At 44.3% G+C, this 15957-nt stretch overlaps 1 protein-coding gene across 1 annotated transcript in view; it reads left to right on the forward strand.

Moving 5' to 3' along the window:
* Nucleotides 1-15957, forward strand: part of LOC124590150 (ubiquitin-like modifier-activating enzyme ATG7) — a 100275-nt gene that overhangs the window by 49400 nt on the left and 34918 nt on the right. The gene's annotated exons all lie outside the window — the stretch shown is intronic.

Genomic DNA, 15957 nt, shown 5'->3' on the forward strand with positions numbered 1-15957 from the left:
TCAGCTACCCATCTTCTGTAGATCATCATTTCATTCTTTTCCTGTGTTTTGAATTCAGCACAGAATGACCTTGGTACATTCTATATCCATTCATCTGGCTACATCTACCTCCATTTCATTTCCATTAAAGTCATAATTACATCTACACATCTGGCTAATACTTAGCTCCAGAATGTGAAATTCCATCACTGCCAATAGAGTCATTTAAATGTGAGAGTACCAATCATAGTTTCTGGAAATATCAGTTCCTTATCCTGAGATGAAAGAGGGATGGTTCGGAAAGATTAGAAAAGAGTGACAGGTAACTCAGACCACAGGATAAGAGGGAGCCAATTGCTTTCAGGACAAGTGCAAACCCCTCCGTCTGATTCCTGGTCGATATTTTTTTCTCTCTCTTAGTAATTCTTAACATTCATGTCTCCATTGTTCAGTAATGCTCCAGTTTTTTTAGTTATGTTTGCAGTGAAAGTATGTGTATCGCTGCCATAAGTCAAAACTGGTAATACCCATTGATTGTAAATTTTCTTTTTCATGTATATTGGGAAGTTAGTTTTTTATGTCTTTTTCCTGTCAATCCGGTCATTGTCTTCAGCATCCTCAAATATATCAGCTGCTTTTGTGGCTGCATTATTAATTTTGTAAAAATGAGAAGTCTGCAGTTCCTTAGATTTATCACTCACTCAGCACACTTTCATAGGTCGGGGAATATCTGCCTCTGGACTCCTACAACATACCTCTTGCAAGAGTCCTTTCTTACCTCACCTGTGGCATGTTATGCACCAATGGGGACACATGCTGTGAGTATGGTGAGGGAAACAATATTTACAGCTATGCATCAGAGCTGCTGCTGACACAGCCCATCACCTTAGATGGGGTTGTTTATGAGGTCATCTGGCTTGTGGAGCAGTGGGGGGGACTGTCGAAGGTGATGGGATGTTTGCGTGACCAGTGCCCGCCAGGGGCACCATAACATACCTGATTAGTGTGCCCACATAAATGTTTGCACAAACTTTTAAAACTTGGGCTTTTAAAACTAGTGCTTCATGCTCATCCTCAGTCCTGCAGACTGAGCCAGTGAAGCCCTCCCAGCCAGGGAAACCCAAGGAGCAGTGAGAGAAATCCAAAGAGAAGACCCCTAAGACCAAGGAAATTGTGGTGGCACCCACACCACCGTTATCTAGAAGCTCTGCATCTGAGGATGGGGTGGAGATTCTGGCGTCCACTGAGGACCTAGATCTCGCCAGAACCTCAGACACAATGGATATAGACTGCTCAGGCAAAAAGTCGGTGGCAGCAGGTGACTCTGAGGCCTCATTGAATGTTCCATGCCTTCCCAGTCTCACAATGACGTCATCCTCCAGTGGAATTGCGGCAGATTTTTCCACCGCCTGGCTGAGCTACGACAACTGTTAAGCCTTACACCTGCTATCAGCATTGCCCTCCAGGAAACCTGGTTCCCGGCAATGCTGACCCCTGCCCTCCATGGCTATAAGGGATATTAAAGGAACCATGTGACTATAATTGAGTGTTGGGTGGAGTTTGCGTTTATGTCCTAAACTCAGTCTGTAGTGACACTGTGCCCCTTCAAACCCCTCTTGAAGCTGTGGCTGTCAGAATCCAGAGGTGTCGAAACTTTACTGTCTCAGTTCGACCTCTGCCTCTTAAATACTGGGGCCACCACTCATTTCAGTGTGGCTCATGGTATTTACTTGGCCATTGATTTATTAATTTGCAGCCCTCTATCCACTGGAGAGCACATGACAGCCTGTGTGTTTGTGACCATTTCCCCATTTTCCTGTCACTGCCCCGGCGTCAGGCCCATGGATGCCTGCCCAGATGGGCTATAAACAAGGCGGACTGGGAAACTTTCACCTCTGCTGTCACTGTTGAATCTCCCCCACATGGTAACATCGATGTCATGGTTGAGCAGGTGACTACCACAATTGTTTCTGCAGCAGAAAACACGATCCCTCACTTTTTAGGGTGCCCGTGGCATAAGGCAGTCCCTTGGTGGTCTCACCAGAAGTCGCTGAAGCAATTAAAGAACGTCAGTGAGCTCTACAGTGGCATAAGCGGCACCCTTACCTGGAGCACCTCATAGCATTTAAACGGCTCTGTGCCCGCATTCACCAGCTTATCAAACGACGGAAGCAGGAACGTTGGGAGAGATACGTCTCAATCATTGGGTGCCATACATCACCTTCCCAAGTCTGGGCAAAGATCAAACGTCTTTTTGGGTACTAAACCCCAACAGGTGTTCCCGGTGTTACCATAAATGGCGTGTTATCTACCAATGCTAACGCGTTTGCCGAGAACTTTTCTGAGCACTCGCTTGAGCCTGTTTGTTGGAGAATTACCCCCCAGCCTTTTGCACTCTCAAACAGCGGCTGGAACGGAAAGTCCTCTCATTCACTACATGCCACAGTGACCCCGTAACATGCCATTTACAGAGTGGGAGCTCCTCAGTGCCCTTGTACATTGCCCCAACACAGCTCCTGGGCCTGATCAGATCCACAGCCAGATGATTAAACATCTCTCATCTGCCTACAAGCGACATATCCTCCTCACCTCCAACCAGATCTGGTGCAATGGCATCTTTCCATCACAATGGCGGGAAAGCACCACCATTCCGGTGCTCAAACCCGGTAAAAATCCACTTTATGTCAATAGCTATCAGCACATCAGCCTTACCAACGTTCATTGTAAGCTGCTGAAACAACCTGGTGATGTCATATCCTTGCCACATTGTATGAGTGGGGTCTCTGGGGCCTGCTCCCGATTTTTATCCAAAACTTCCTGTCGCTCTGTACTTTCCATGTCCAAGTTGCTGCCTCCCATAGTCCCATCCATATCCAGGAGAATGGAGTCCTGCAGGGCTCTGTATTGAGTATCTCTCTATTTTTAGTGTCCATTAACAGTCTAGCAGCAGCTATCGGGCCGTCCATCTCACCTTCTCTGTATGCAGACAACTTCTGCATTTTGTACTGCTGCTCCAGTAGTGGTGTTGCTGAGCTGCGCCTACAGGGAGCCATCCACAAGGTGCAGTCATGGGCTCTAGCCCATGGCTTCAAGTTTTCAGCTGCAAAGTCGTGCGTCATGCAGTTCTGTCGGCACCGTACCATTCATCCGGACCCAGAACTTTAACTTCATGACGATCCATTCACTGTAGTGGAGATGTATGGATTCTTAGGACTGGTTTTTGACGCTCGATTGACGTGGCTTCCTTATCTTCGTCAGCTTAAGAGGAAGTGCTGGCGGCACCTCAATGCCCTCTGTTACCCCAGCAACACCAGTTGGGGTGCAGATTGCTCTACGCTGCTGCAGCTCTACAGAACCCTTGTCCAATCCCGAATTGACTATGGGAGTGTGGTTTATGATTCGGCAGCGCCCTCAGCATTGCATTTACTCGACCCTGTGCACCACTGCAGGGTTCGACTAGTGACAGGAGCTTTCAGAATGAGTCCGGTGACCAGCGTACTGGTGAAGGCTGGCATCCCTCCATTGCAAATCAGACATGCACAACTGCTTGCCAGTTATGCTGCACACATTCATAGTTCTTCTGAGCATCCGAATTACTGTCTCCTTTTCCCACCCGCGGTGGTCCATCTCTCGCATCGGCAGCGCAGGTTGGAGCTAACAATTGCAGTTCGCGTGCAGTCCCTTCTCTCCGAACTGGAGTCCTTCCCTTTACCACCTCTACTTGAGATCCATTCATGTATGCCTCCATGGTGTACGCCTCGGCTGCAGCTTCGTCTGGACCTTTTGCATGGCCCTAAGGACTCCGTTAACCCCGCTGCTCTCTGCTGTCACTTCCTCTCGATTCGTGACGTGTTCCGGGGCTCTGACATGGTTTACACCGACGGTCGATGGCTGATGGTCACATAGGCTTTGCGTATGTTCCTGGAAGACATATTGAACAGCATTCCTTGCCAGATAGCTGCAGTGTTTTCACTACAGAGCTGGCGGCCATATCTCGTGCTCTTGAGCACATCCGCTCATGCCCTGGCGCGTCATTTCTCCTGTGCACTGACTCGTTGAGCAGCCTACAAGCTATCGACCAGTGCTACCCTTGCCATCGTCTGGTAGTGTCCATCCAGAAGTCCATCTATGCTCTGGAATGGTCCCGTTGTTCAGTGGTGTTTGTGTGGACCCCAGGACACGTCGGAACCCAGGCAACTAACTTGCCGACAGGCTGGCCAAACAGGCGACGCGGTAACCACTTCTGGAGATGGGCATCTCCGAAGCTGGCCTGCGTTTTGTCTTACGCCGCAGGGTTTTTCAGGCTTTTGGAGACGGAATGGCATAACAGTATGCACAGCAAGCTGTGTGTCATTAAGGAGATAAAGAATGTGTGGAAGTCTTCCATGCGGTCCTCTCACAGGGAATCAGTTGTTCTCTGGCAGCTTCGCATTGGCCATACATGGCTAACACATGGTTACCTGCTTCACGACAAGGACCCACCTCTGTGTCACTGTGACTCCCAAATGACAGTCGTCCACCTCTTGCTGGACTGCCCATTTTTAGCCGCTCTTCGGCGGACTTTTAACTTTCCCAGTTCCCTACCTTCAGTGTTGGGCAACGATACCTCAACAGCAGCTTTAGTTTTACATTTTATCTGTGAGAATGGGTTTTATACTTCTATGTAGGTTTTAGCACATGTTGTTTGTCCCTCTGTGTCCTCCACCCTAGTGCTTTTAGGGTAGAAGTTTTAATGTGTTGCAGAGTGGCTGGCTTTTCCTTTTTATTCTCGTGGTCAGCCAGCCCCTTTATCTGCTTTCTTGTTTTACTCTCTTCTGTTTCTAGCATCTCTCAGTTGTTTTCTTGTCCTCTTGTGTTACTTTTGGTGTTTGTTGCCTTTCCTCCGTTCTTGTGGTTTTTCCTTTCTTTCCATTTTGTGTTATATGTCTCGTCCATTTTATTCTCACACTTGTGGCATTGTTTTATTAGGAACAAGGGACCGATGACCTCGTAGTTTGGTCCCTTGCTCCCTCTTTTAAACCAACCAATTCCTCCTTTCAATCAAATTGTGTCACACATTTCTTCCCCCCCTCCCAATTTAATTCAGTATCACCTCATTAGTTATTCAACCTACCCATCTAATTTTCAGCTTTCTGTTGTAGCACCATATTTCAAAAGCTTTATATTTTCTTCTTGTCTGAACTGCTTATTATTGTAAATACCAAAAGTCTTCCACAATGTTTCGTGTCTCATTTCCTAGTGTCCATGGTGTCATGTGATGTAATTTCACTACAATCCGTGCTTTACTTTTGTTGATTTTTGTGTGGGGGAAGAGGTGGGGGCGGGGGGCAATGCTGCCCATACCTATGGGCCGTGGCCCCTCCTAGCTCTCAGAGAAATGAAAGAATATAGTGTATTCAGGTGTTATCCCAGGTCTAGTCCCCACTTACAAACTCCTGTTGTATGGACACCCTTGGAGAGAGAGAGAGAGAGAGAGAGAGAGAGAGAGAGAGGGAGAGAGGGGGGGGGGGGGGATGTTCATAAGGACAGGAGCCACCCCTAGCCAGCCACATCAGCAAGGAATCACATTCCTGTATATGTCATCCAAGCTCAGTTCAACTCGATGCCCAGCCAGATTAGAGCAGTTGTTGTGGTAGATGTAAAGCTCTGGGTACTAAATTTTACATACTGCATTCTACCAAATAACTTTCAAATTTCATTACGTATTCTTCCTAGTGTACTGTATATACACAGTAAGTAAAATTTCATTATTTGCTTCATTTGTGGTGTTGCAACTTTAATGGCCATAAATATGGGTATGGTTTAAAGATAGAACAGGACGTTTCACAGATTGGATAGGCACCTGATACCAATTTGGGAGTGATGGGAAGGCCTGTGGATTAGAAGTTCCTCCTTTCCATGCATGGTAATAAGAAGTCATTGCCCTGGTCAGTCATTTGCTCCAATCCATTGTGACGGGCTGGGTGCTTCTTTGTAGTTGGTTCATGGGGGTAGTTGAAGGGTTATGGACCTGTATGGATATGGCTTAGAAGATCTGCTCGTTTGCTAGTTGGAGGGTAGTGCCTGCCTGTGAAGTCCTTAGTAAGAATTTCAGCATACTGGGCCAGTGTTCATCATAGGAGATTTGCTGTCTCAGTGGCCCAACTATATGTGAGATACAAGGGTGAGTCAAATGAAAACCTTAAATTTGTAATAACAAATCAAAATTTCACACTGTTATCTTGTAAGTTCGTAAGCGTGCTACAAACAGCGTGCAGAACGGCCTGTAGGTGGCAGCATAGTGCAGATGCACACATACCGTCGCAGTATCAGTATAAAGATGGCCGCCCCACTTGCAACTTGCACCAGGGAAGAAGAGCGTTCTGTTATTAGGTTTTTGCGTAGTGAAGGTGTGAAACCTATTGAAATTCATCGACGAATGAAGGTTCAGTACAGTGATGCATGTTTGTCACAGCAGCAAGTCTACGAATGGAGTAGGAAGTTCGCAAATGGTGTGACTTGTGGAAGATGCTCCTCGTCCAGGTCAGGCACAATGAGTTGTGACTCCACAGAATGTTGCAACAGTTGAAGCCATAGTGAAAGAAAACCGCTGAGTGACACTGAATGACATTACAGATTAGTAATGGGTCAGCACACCACATTGTGCATGATGTGCTCCAGTTTCACAAAGTGTCTGCAAGATGGGTGCCACGGCAACTGACTCCTGAAATGAGAGAACGATGTGTTGCTGCTTGTGAAGAACTTCTTTGGCACTTTGAATGAGAAGGGCGTGGCTTCCTTGCAAGAATCCTTACTGGGGACGAAACCTGGGTTCACTTGCACCAACCGGAAATGAAGAGAGCGAGCAAGGAATGGCGCCATTCCTCATCACCAAAACCAAAGAAGTTTCGAACAGAACCATCAGCTGGGAAGGTTATGCTGACTCTCTTTTGGGATGAAAAAGGCATCATTTTGGAGCATTACATGCCTAGAGGGACCACTGTCACCAGTGAATCATACACATATCTCCTAAAAATCATCTGCGGCCTGCAATCAAATCAAAGTGACGTGGATTGCTGTCAGCAGGTGTCCTTTTGCAACATGACAATGCAAGGCCCCACACTGCCCATACAACAGTTGCAACAATCGTAGACTGCATTTTGAGTGTCTTCTTCATCCACCATACTCACCAGACCTTGCCCCAAGTGATTTCCATGTGTTTGGACCACTCAAAGACGAAATGGGAGGAAAAAAGTTCCATTCTGATGAAGAGGTATGCCATGCGGTGCATGAGTGGTTGCACGGACTGCCAAAAGAATTTTTTTCTAAAGGAATTTATGCACTTTGTCACTTTGTAAGTGCTGGAGGACTTGTACCACTGAGCGTGGGGGAGATTGTGTAGAAAAGTGGTGCAGCTTTGTACCACTTCCGCACAATAAATAATATTTAAAAAAATATTTAAGATTTTCATTTGACTCACACTCGTACTTTGTACTGTGAGAGGAATGGTACCTATCAAAAAGAAGGTACTGTTAATAGTTGGTGTGCTTAATTTGGACAGAGAAGGTTAGGGTGAGGAACAATCTGTGTCTGTTTGCTGATGATGTTATAGTATATAGGAAAGTATTGTTGTTGCGTGACTGTAGAAGGGTACAGGATGACTTGGACAGAATTTCTATTTGGTACACTGAATGGCAGCATGCTGTCAGTGTAAAAAGCTCGGAGTTAATGAGTAGGAAATATAATATTGTAGTGTTCAAACACAGTATTAGTGGTGTGCAGCTTGACAAAGACATTTTTATTAAATATGTAGGCATAGCAGTGCAAAGCGATATGAAATGGATAAAGCACATAAGAGTAGTAATAAGGAAGGTGAATGGTTGACTTTGGTTTATTGGGAGAGTTTAGGAAAGTGTAGTTCAATTACAAAGGAAACCGCATATAGAACTGCTGTGCAACCCACTGCTTAAGCATTTGGGATGTCCACCAGGTCAGATTAAAGAGGAGGAGGAGGAGATTAGTGTTTAACGTCCCATTGACAATGAGGTCATTAGAGATGGAGCACAAGCTTGGATTAGGGAAGGATGGGGAAGGAAACCAGTCATGCCCTTTCAAAGGAACCATCCCAGCATTTGCCTGAAACGATTTAGGGAAATCACGGAAAACCTAAATCAGGATGGCCAGAGACGGGGTTGAGCCCTCATGCTCCCGAATGCGAATCCAGTGTGCTAACCACTGCACCACCTTGCTCAGTCAGATTAAAGAAAGACATTGAAGCAATGCAGAGGTGTGGCACTATATTTGTTACCAGTACAGTTGATCAACACAAGAGTGTTGCAGTGATGTTACATGAACTCAAATGGGAATCCGTAGAAGGAAGACACTGTTCTATTCATGAAACATGATTTGAGAATATTTAAAGAATAGACATTTGCAGCTGACTACAATACTATCATATTGTCGCCAATGTACATTTCGTGTAAGGAACACGAAGACAACATAAGAGAAATTGGGTCTCATGCGGAAGGATATAGACCAGGGTCGGCCAGAAATTCTGCACGCGTGCGGTGCTCCTGCACATGTGCAACTTCCGGGTCACAGCGTGCACGCCGCAGCCGTCAGCGTTCATGTAGTGCATGTTTCTACCCACAGATGTCGCTTTATCCACTTGCTGGGAGAGACTGTACCGGCGCATTCTAGTGCTCTTTCCACAGCTTGCATGCCAACCATGGGAAGGTATTTCGCGTATTAAACATTTAAAATACTGTCACAGTCTACTCATTGAGACGTCTACTTTTATGTTAACAGTTTAACCCAGTAAGACAAGTAATACAGTTAACAACCGTGGGTTTTTATTAAGGCAGCTTGACTGACGGCACGTAAATACGCGTAATGTTTTTGATCTAGTATTTAAGAAAGAGAGCACTTAGCAACTTCCAACGAACCTTATTCATGATTTCAAATAACATTAAACTAATGCAAGGTTTCCTATAACTAATTCTCGGTGCCCTCAGTTACACTCACATAATTTCTGTCTCACTGACATCTGAACAGAATGATAACCGCAGACCTCTCGATGATCACCTGTTTTTTCAATACGATTATTGCTACATTTTTCATCAGTTCCATCTGAAATGTGCATAATAACCGACAATTAGATGAATGTTATGTTTTATCGACTTCAGCTGGGCGTAGCCCTTCACACATTTAAAAAAAAAAAAAAAAAAAAAAAAAAAACCTAAATGTAAGTATACATTGGAACAATCGGTTTAATGACCAACTTTCCTGATAGTAATGTAACATGGAGCAGAACGAGGCAATAATGCACAGTTAGTAAACAATAATTTTTAATTATGAAAGGAATAAATCCAAACACGTATATCACTGGTCATGAGAAATGATAATCGAGTTGATGTGTCTCATCCATTTTCTTAAGGACATTTAATTTTGCTTGCCGTTCTTCACTGTTGAGTACACTACATTCGTCTTTGAGATTTGTATTGTAGTGCCTTTCAATTGAAAACTTATGCTGGCCGCCTATTATTCGGCGGCATAGCAAACACTGTGAGTTTTCATCAACGGCTACAAAAAAGAATTGCAGTTCCCAGTCGTTTTTAAACGGCTGAGAACATAGATCTTCCGTCCTTTGCTTTTTCACAGTACCTGCCATTTCTCAGTACTTCTCTGTTAAGTTTACCAGGGCTAAACGAGACTTGGTATGTTGCGCTCTTGCTTGTACCACATAAACAGGCAAGTGGAGCCGCCGCCATTCATTTAGGACACATGTCTAATAACAGATGTCGCTGTCGCACACGTGCGCACATGTGCAGCACTTCCGCACGCCTGCACACTGTGCAGCGTTTGGCTGGCCCTGATATAGACAGTTGTTTTACCCTCACTCCAGTTGTGAGTGGAATAGGAAAGAAAATGACTCGTTGTGGTACATGATACCCTCCACCATACACCATATGGTGGCTTGCAGAAAATGTGTGTAGATGTAGATGTCAAATGAAGATGATTGGGGATCAGATGTTGAGTCTGTGGATGACTGAGGATAGAGTTTCATGGCCCTGCATCCAGACTATAGAGCGATCGCCAATGAATCTGGACCAGGATAAAGGTTAAGATTCTTGGGTGACTTGGAAGGTTTCTCCAGGATGACATATGAACAAGATAGAGCTATGAAGTTACTATGTGAGTGCCCATGGCCAACAAGTGCTGAGACTGTTTCCATGGGAACATGTAACCAGCTGCAATGGAGTGTCCAGTTTTATGGATTTTCTGGGGCTGTATGTGAGAGATGAGGAGGAGTAAGATTAAGTTTGATGAGGAAGGAGACGCATTTGAGGGAGAGCTTCTGAGATGGAACTATGAATTTGGGTAGTGACTGGAAATTATCCTGGATTTCTGGGATGGGACCACTGCTGCAGGGATTGTGTATGGAACACTCAGGCAGTTGGTGGATACCTTCTGTCACTTACTGTGGGTAATCAAAACAGTGGTGTAGCCATTCTTCTTAGGGAGATGATCAACTCAAGATTTGCTTAATAGTTGTGAGTAGCTGTTCATTCCTCTGTAAAAATGTTTTTGTTCATGGCAAGTGACCTTGGAAAGGACGGTAAGGCCATGTTGAAGGTAAGGAATTCCTGGAAGGTAACCATGGGATCAGAGTGTGGTTGATGATGGTTGGGTGGAGGTTTGAAGTGAGAGAGGCATGGTTCAGTGTTAGCTTTTGGCTTGGTTTGGTCAGAGAGGGGAAGCTAAGTTGATCTTTGAGCAGTCCAGCTTGACTGAATTTGTGCATGATGCTGAAGGACTTTGTAAAGGGCTGAAGTTTCAGTCAGAGTGAGGTTCTTGCTGTATAGGATGTACAATGTGACAACAGTGTTCTCTGTTTGTTTGGTTCTGGGTTTTGTGAAATGTTTGAGAGAGGATTTTGGGGAATGTGGCAGACATACAGATGGAAACAGTGTGCAAGGCAGTGTCTGGTTGGTAAGAGGAGTTTTGAGAAGGAGTGGATTTGGGAGGGGGGGGGGGCATTATTGGGCTTAGAACAGGTGCCATTGGCAGGTGTAGGAAGACAGTAAGTTAAAATACATTTGGCTATGATGCATGGAGTACAGCCTCTGTCAGCATTTGCATTCATTTTTCTCTCTGCCTAGGGACTTACCATCCTGAATGGAGCCTTTTCCATCTATCTGAATACAATGCCTCTGATCCATCACTGGTAGCCAAACTTTCCACATAAATGGCACATATTGCTGCCTTCCTTTTACATCTCAACCATCTCCATCCCCCCCCCCCCCCCCCTCCCAATGAGGCTCAATAGTGCACTGTGTTGAGCCAAACTGCACCATGCTGATAATGTCTGGAACAATAAGGTCTGTGTCTAACTGTTACTCCCTCTGTTTATTCACATTCACCCTCCTACAAACTCCTCTCTTTTCAGAGAAGTCAGTAAAATAATGACTAAACCTTTACTCCCAGTTCACCAAATCTTCAAATGTGTATAAATCGACAGAGTACTCTACAGAACCCTTTTGTACTTGAAATCAAAGAAACTACTTATTAACAACTGTAATATTAATGAAGTGTGGAAAAACCATGGGAAAAGTCTTCACCAATATGTGTGGACACGCTTCCCTTTATCACAGAAAAACCCCAAGGCTTCAGCTTGCACAGAAAGAAAAGTACAGCCTCAACAGGATAATAACAACCCAAAGCAGATGTGTGGACTCATTATATCAGTGGTTTCACTAGAATGTCAATCTGGAGCCAACAGACAAACCATCCATCATGTACACCAGAAAATCCTTTATGATCTTACTCTGAACAGTGGTCGATCTTCTTCACTGTGACCCAACATGCAAACAAATACATAAAAAAATCCGAGTGTTTATTTTGTTTTACAACTGTTTTTGTCTTGTGTATGTAATCAGTTGTGACATGCTGTGCCATATGCTAAATAAGTCACTACACTATTCTCACAGCCAGTTTCCATCCGCATCCTTCCCCAATCTTAGCTTGTGTTTCATCTCTAATTTCTTTGAAACTTCCTGCTTTTCCTTCCATAATCCTACCAACTCCAAAATCACCACCTCATTCCTTATACATCGAACTTTATCCTTACTCATAACTACTTCTCTTTCAAAGGGAAATTTAGCATTTCCGTGGGCTCCCACACAGCATCCTGACCTACTGACCTGTGTTTGGGGCGTTAAGATGATACCTTCTTAGCTACCCAAGAACATAAACATTTTACCAAGTTCAGATTCATTGATGATATCTTCATGTCTGAATCCAGGGCCAAGACACTGTGTCTTAATTCATCAACAGCCTCAACACATTCTCTCCTATCTTCTTCACCTGATTCTCCTCAGCCCAACACGCTGCCTTTTCAGATGGCTCTGTAGAAGCCTTAGTCTCTGTCAAGCTCTCCAACTATCATTTTGATAGCTGCCATCTCTTTCACACTTTCACACTAAAAAATCTGTCCCATATAGTGTAGTCATCTGTGTACACCACATCTTCAGTTATGAGCAATCCCATGGCCGATTGCTGAAGGAGTTCATAAGAAGTTCACCCACAGGCTCTGTCCTTCAGACATTGTCCACAAACATACGTCCCATGTTATATTTATATGTATCCCTCATCCTTCAACTACACTCACAAACCAACTGCAAACAAGCAACCCACCCCCCACCCCCTCAAATCTCTGTCCACTATCGCGCTGGATTAGAGCAATGTAACCAGTGCCTTTGCAAAGTTAACCAACAGCCATCATTATACCTGGAGATGAACATCTGACCCACAACTCTTCCTATCACTCCCAAAGTAACATTTGTTGCTATCTTTACATTAACCTACAGTGCTAGCCTTTACAATTGCAACACTAGGAAGGAATTAAATATCAAAATTTTACTTTCTGTGAATGTACAGTATAGTAGAAAGAATACATGACTTAATTTGTAGTTGATTTGGTGCTATGCAGACTGTGGAATTTAGTAGTCATTAACCCAGCAGATATTAAATCATACTAACTTGGATATTGGCAAAAGCCTTACTAGGACTTTACAGGGTAAGGTTATATTTAGGTCAAGATTTCATAATTAGTTTTAAAATGAATATACTATCCTGGTGAAGGAGAGCTGCTTTCTTAGTAACAGTTAATGAGATATGATTAGCTGTTATATGAAATCAATTTGCTTGTTTGCATATAGTTTATATTTTTAAAAATGTGAATGATATCTTCTACTGTTACTCCATCACATTTGAAATAAGGATAATCCTGAAAATGGATTTCAGTGAAGATGGGAGGTGAATGATCCATGATTAAATCTCATGTGAATTGTGGAACTTGGAAATTTTTTATACCTTAATTGTCTTGAACCAAAGCTTCAGGGGAATGTTTGGCTGTGTTTGTCCATAATATTTCCCTTCTCAACATATCAATAACTGATATTTGTCTTCTTATTGGTTCTTATTTTGCTATACAGTATGAACATTATTTAAAATGACAAACTCTGGGAGGTTGCATGGGGCACTAAAACAGACATTTTTCTCTAGTGCTGTAATTACCTGTTAGCATTTTTTAATCTGGTAGAGGGTGTAATCACTCTCAGCACTCGTGCAATTGTGCTTAACATAGGGATGAATCAGATGAAATTAAGAAATGTCCTTCATGAGCCATTGTTAATCCATTTGACTTAACAGCTTGTGCGCAACCTGGTACCATGTGATTAACCATTCAGAGCACAGTTTTTTACAGTCGTTCCTGGAGCAGTGTCAAATGCATCCTACACTTCCGTCCTCTGTGCTGTTTACAGATGATGCAATGTTCAGGCATGATGCCATCTTCAATATCCACAATTCACGTCTTGTGAACGAAGTTAATGCACATGGCATATTTATTGATGCTCATAAAGTGCAGTTCTATGTGAATATGTGGGCAGATGTTGGAGACTGTTTAAGTGGGCTATATCTCCTACCTAGACCATTAAAGGACATGCATTATTACCACTCCCTCACTGGAGCATTGCCATAGTTAATGAATGAAGTGCCATTCACTACAAGACAGTGCATGTGGTTCCAGCATGATGAGACACTGACACATTTTAAACACCCTGTGCATTGATTCTTGAATCAACAGTTTCCAGAATAGTGGATTGACAGTGGTGGTCCTGTACCACAGCCTACTCTATTCGCTGATTTGATCCCTCTGGACTTTTTTGTGTGAGGAGAGATATGCAGACTAGTTCACAAAACCCCTGTCAAATCACAGAAGGATCTGGTTGTCCAGATAGTAGCAGCAGCCGTAGGTATTAAGGACACTCCTGTAGCTTTTGACCATGTTAGACGGAACGTGTCTCACCAGTGTAGCCTCCGTTTACAAGTCAATGGAAGCATTTTTAAGCTTCATCTGTAGCTGAAGTAATTGTGTTAATGGTGATGTCTCTTGGTAATAAAGAATTGTTTGTGTCTCTTTCTGTCCTCAGAGGAAAACACATTAGAAAAGGTGTTTTCATTGTCCCATGCTTTTTAGCTTGATTGATTTTCATCCAGTGAAAACTACTACTACCACTTTAAAAAATCCTCACAGAAAAATAACCCCCACAGGGGGCTCACCACACTTTGGCGGGTTCATCCTTGGCTACCACGGGGCCCCAGCCTTTGCAGCATCTTTTCCCTTCTGTGCTGTATGTCTCTACTCCTGTTATTCCTTTTCCCCTCCCTTGGGGAATATGACTGGGGTGTTTTTAGGAATGTGTTCCGCATTTTCTGTACCTGACGCGAGAACTGTTTCACCACTGCTTTGGCGTTTGATGCGCTCCTTTTTCTTCTTCCAACCTATGGGCTCCTGAAGGCTGGCCCATGCATCTGATGCATAACAGTTGACTGGGTAATGTGTAATTCCCAACCCCGGGTTGACAGATAGGGTTCGCATGTACCCCCTGGTACAGGCCAGGCCCAGGGTGGGGTGATTGCCTGAGCTGCTACCTGCCCAAATTGCCGATTGGTCCCTATGTCAGGCATTTGGGAGGTGTAACCTGAATTTTGAACAATCACCTAAGACGGGTGAGTCCCCCTCAGAGGGTGGGCCCCTAGTTGGAAGGAGCATGCCATCAGAGATGGTGGCAACCATGGGGGATTTCCTCGCAATGCGCCAATCATCATCTTCATAGTCCACGTCCACCAAACATAAATGGAATGAACATCCTGATTCAGAGACCCTTCCAGCTGCACCACGGTTCCTCATGGTTTCACTTACTGGAGACAGTCAGTCCTTTGTAACAGTAAATCCATTTCTTATTCAGAAAAGTGTTGGTGCAATTGCCGGCCCTATGAAATCCTGCTCTCGTTTATGCAATGGCACTTTGCTTTTGGAGACTACTTCTGATTCTCAAGCACAACAAATGCATGCCACTTCACTTCTCCACAGCTATCCTGTTCAAGTTGAGGCCCATAGAACTCTGAGTTCTTCCCATGGTGTTATTTACACTAGACTACTCAATGGTCTCACTGAGGCAGAAGTCCAAATGTACCTCTCTGATCAGTGTCTCACTGCCGTCCATCAGGTGATGAAAAAGTGCCCACATGCACTCTTTTTCTCACCTTTGATAGAGTGGTGCTTCGTCCAAGATCAAAGCAAACTATGGTTATCACATTCTGACTGTACATTCCGAACCCAGTGCGCTGCTGCCAGTGTCATTTCAACCACAGTTGAATGTCTTGTTGACACCCAGCCAAATGTATATCCAGTGGTAAGGAGGCACACTAGGGCAATTGTCCGCCTCCTTCTCTCCACTGTATCATCTGCAATGGTGACCATGCTACCTCCTCTCTGTCCCATGTATCTCAATGAGTGGGCTGTCCAGGAGATCCAGGTACTGGAAAAAGTGTCCAGGAGGTCTGGTAAAGGAAAAAGCATCTTACCCGGTCACTCACAAGTTATTGGCTAGTCGCAGACCCTGTGTTCTATCATCTGGCACTTACAGTACT

This window comes from Schistocerca americana, chromosome 2 (assembly GCF_021461395.2).
Source record: "Schistocerca americana isolate TAMUIC-IGC-003095 chromosome 2, iqSchAmer2.1, whole genome shotgun sequence".
In the NCBI taxonomy this organism is placed as follows: domain Eukaryota; kingdom Metazoa; phylum Arthropoda; class Insecta; order Orthoptera; family Acrididae; genus Schistocerca; species Schistocerca americana.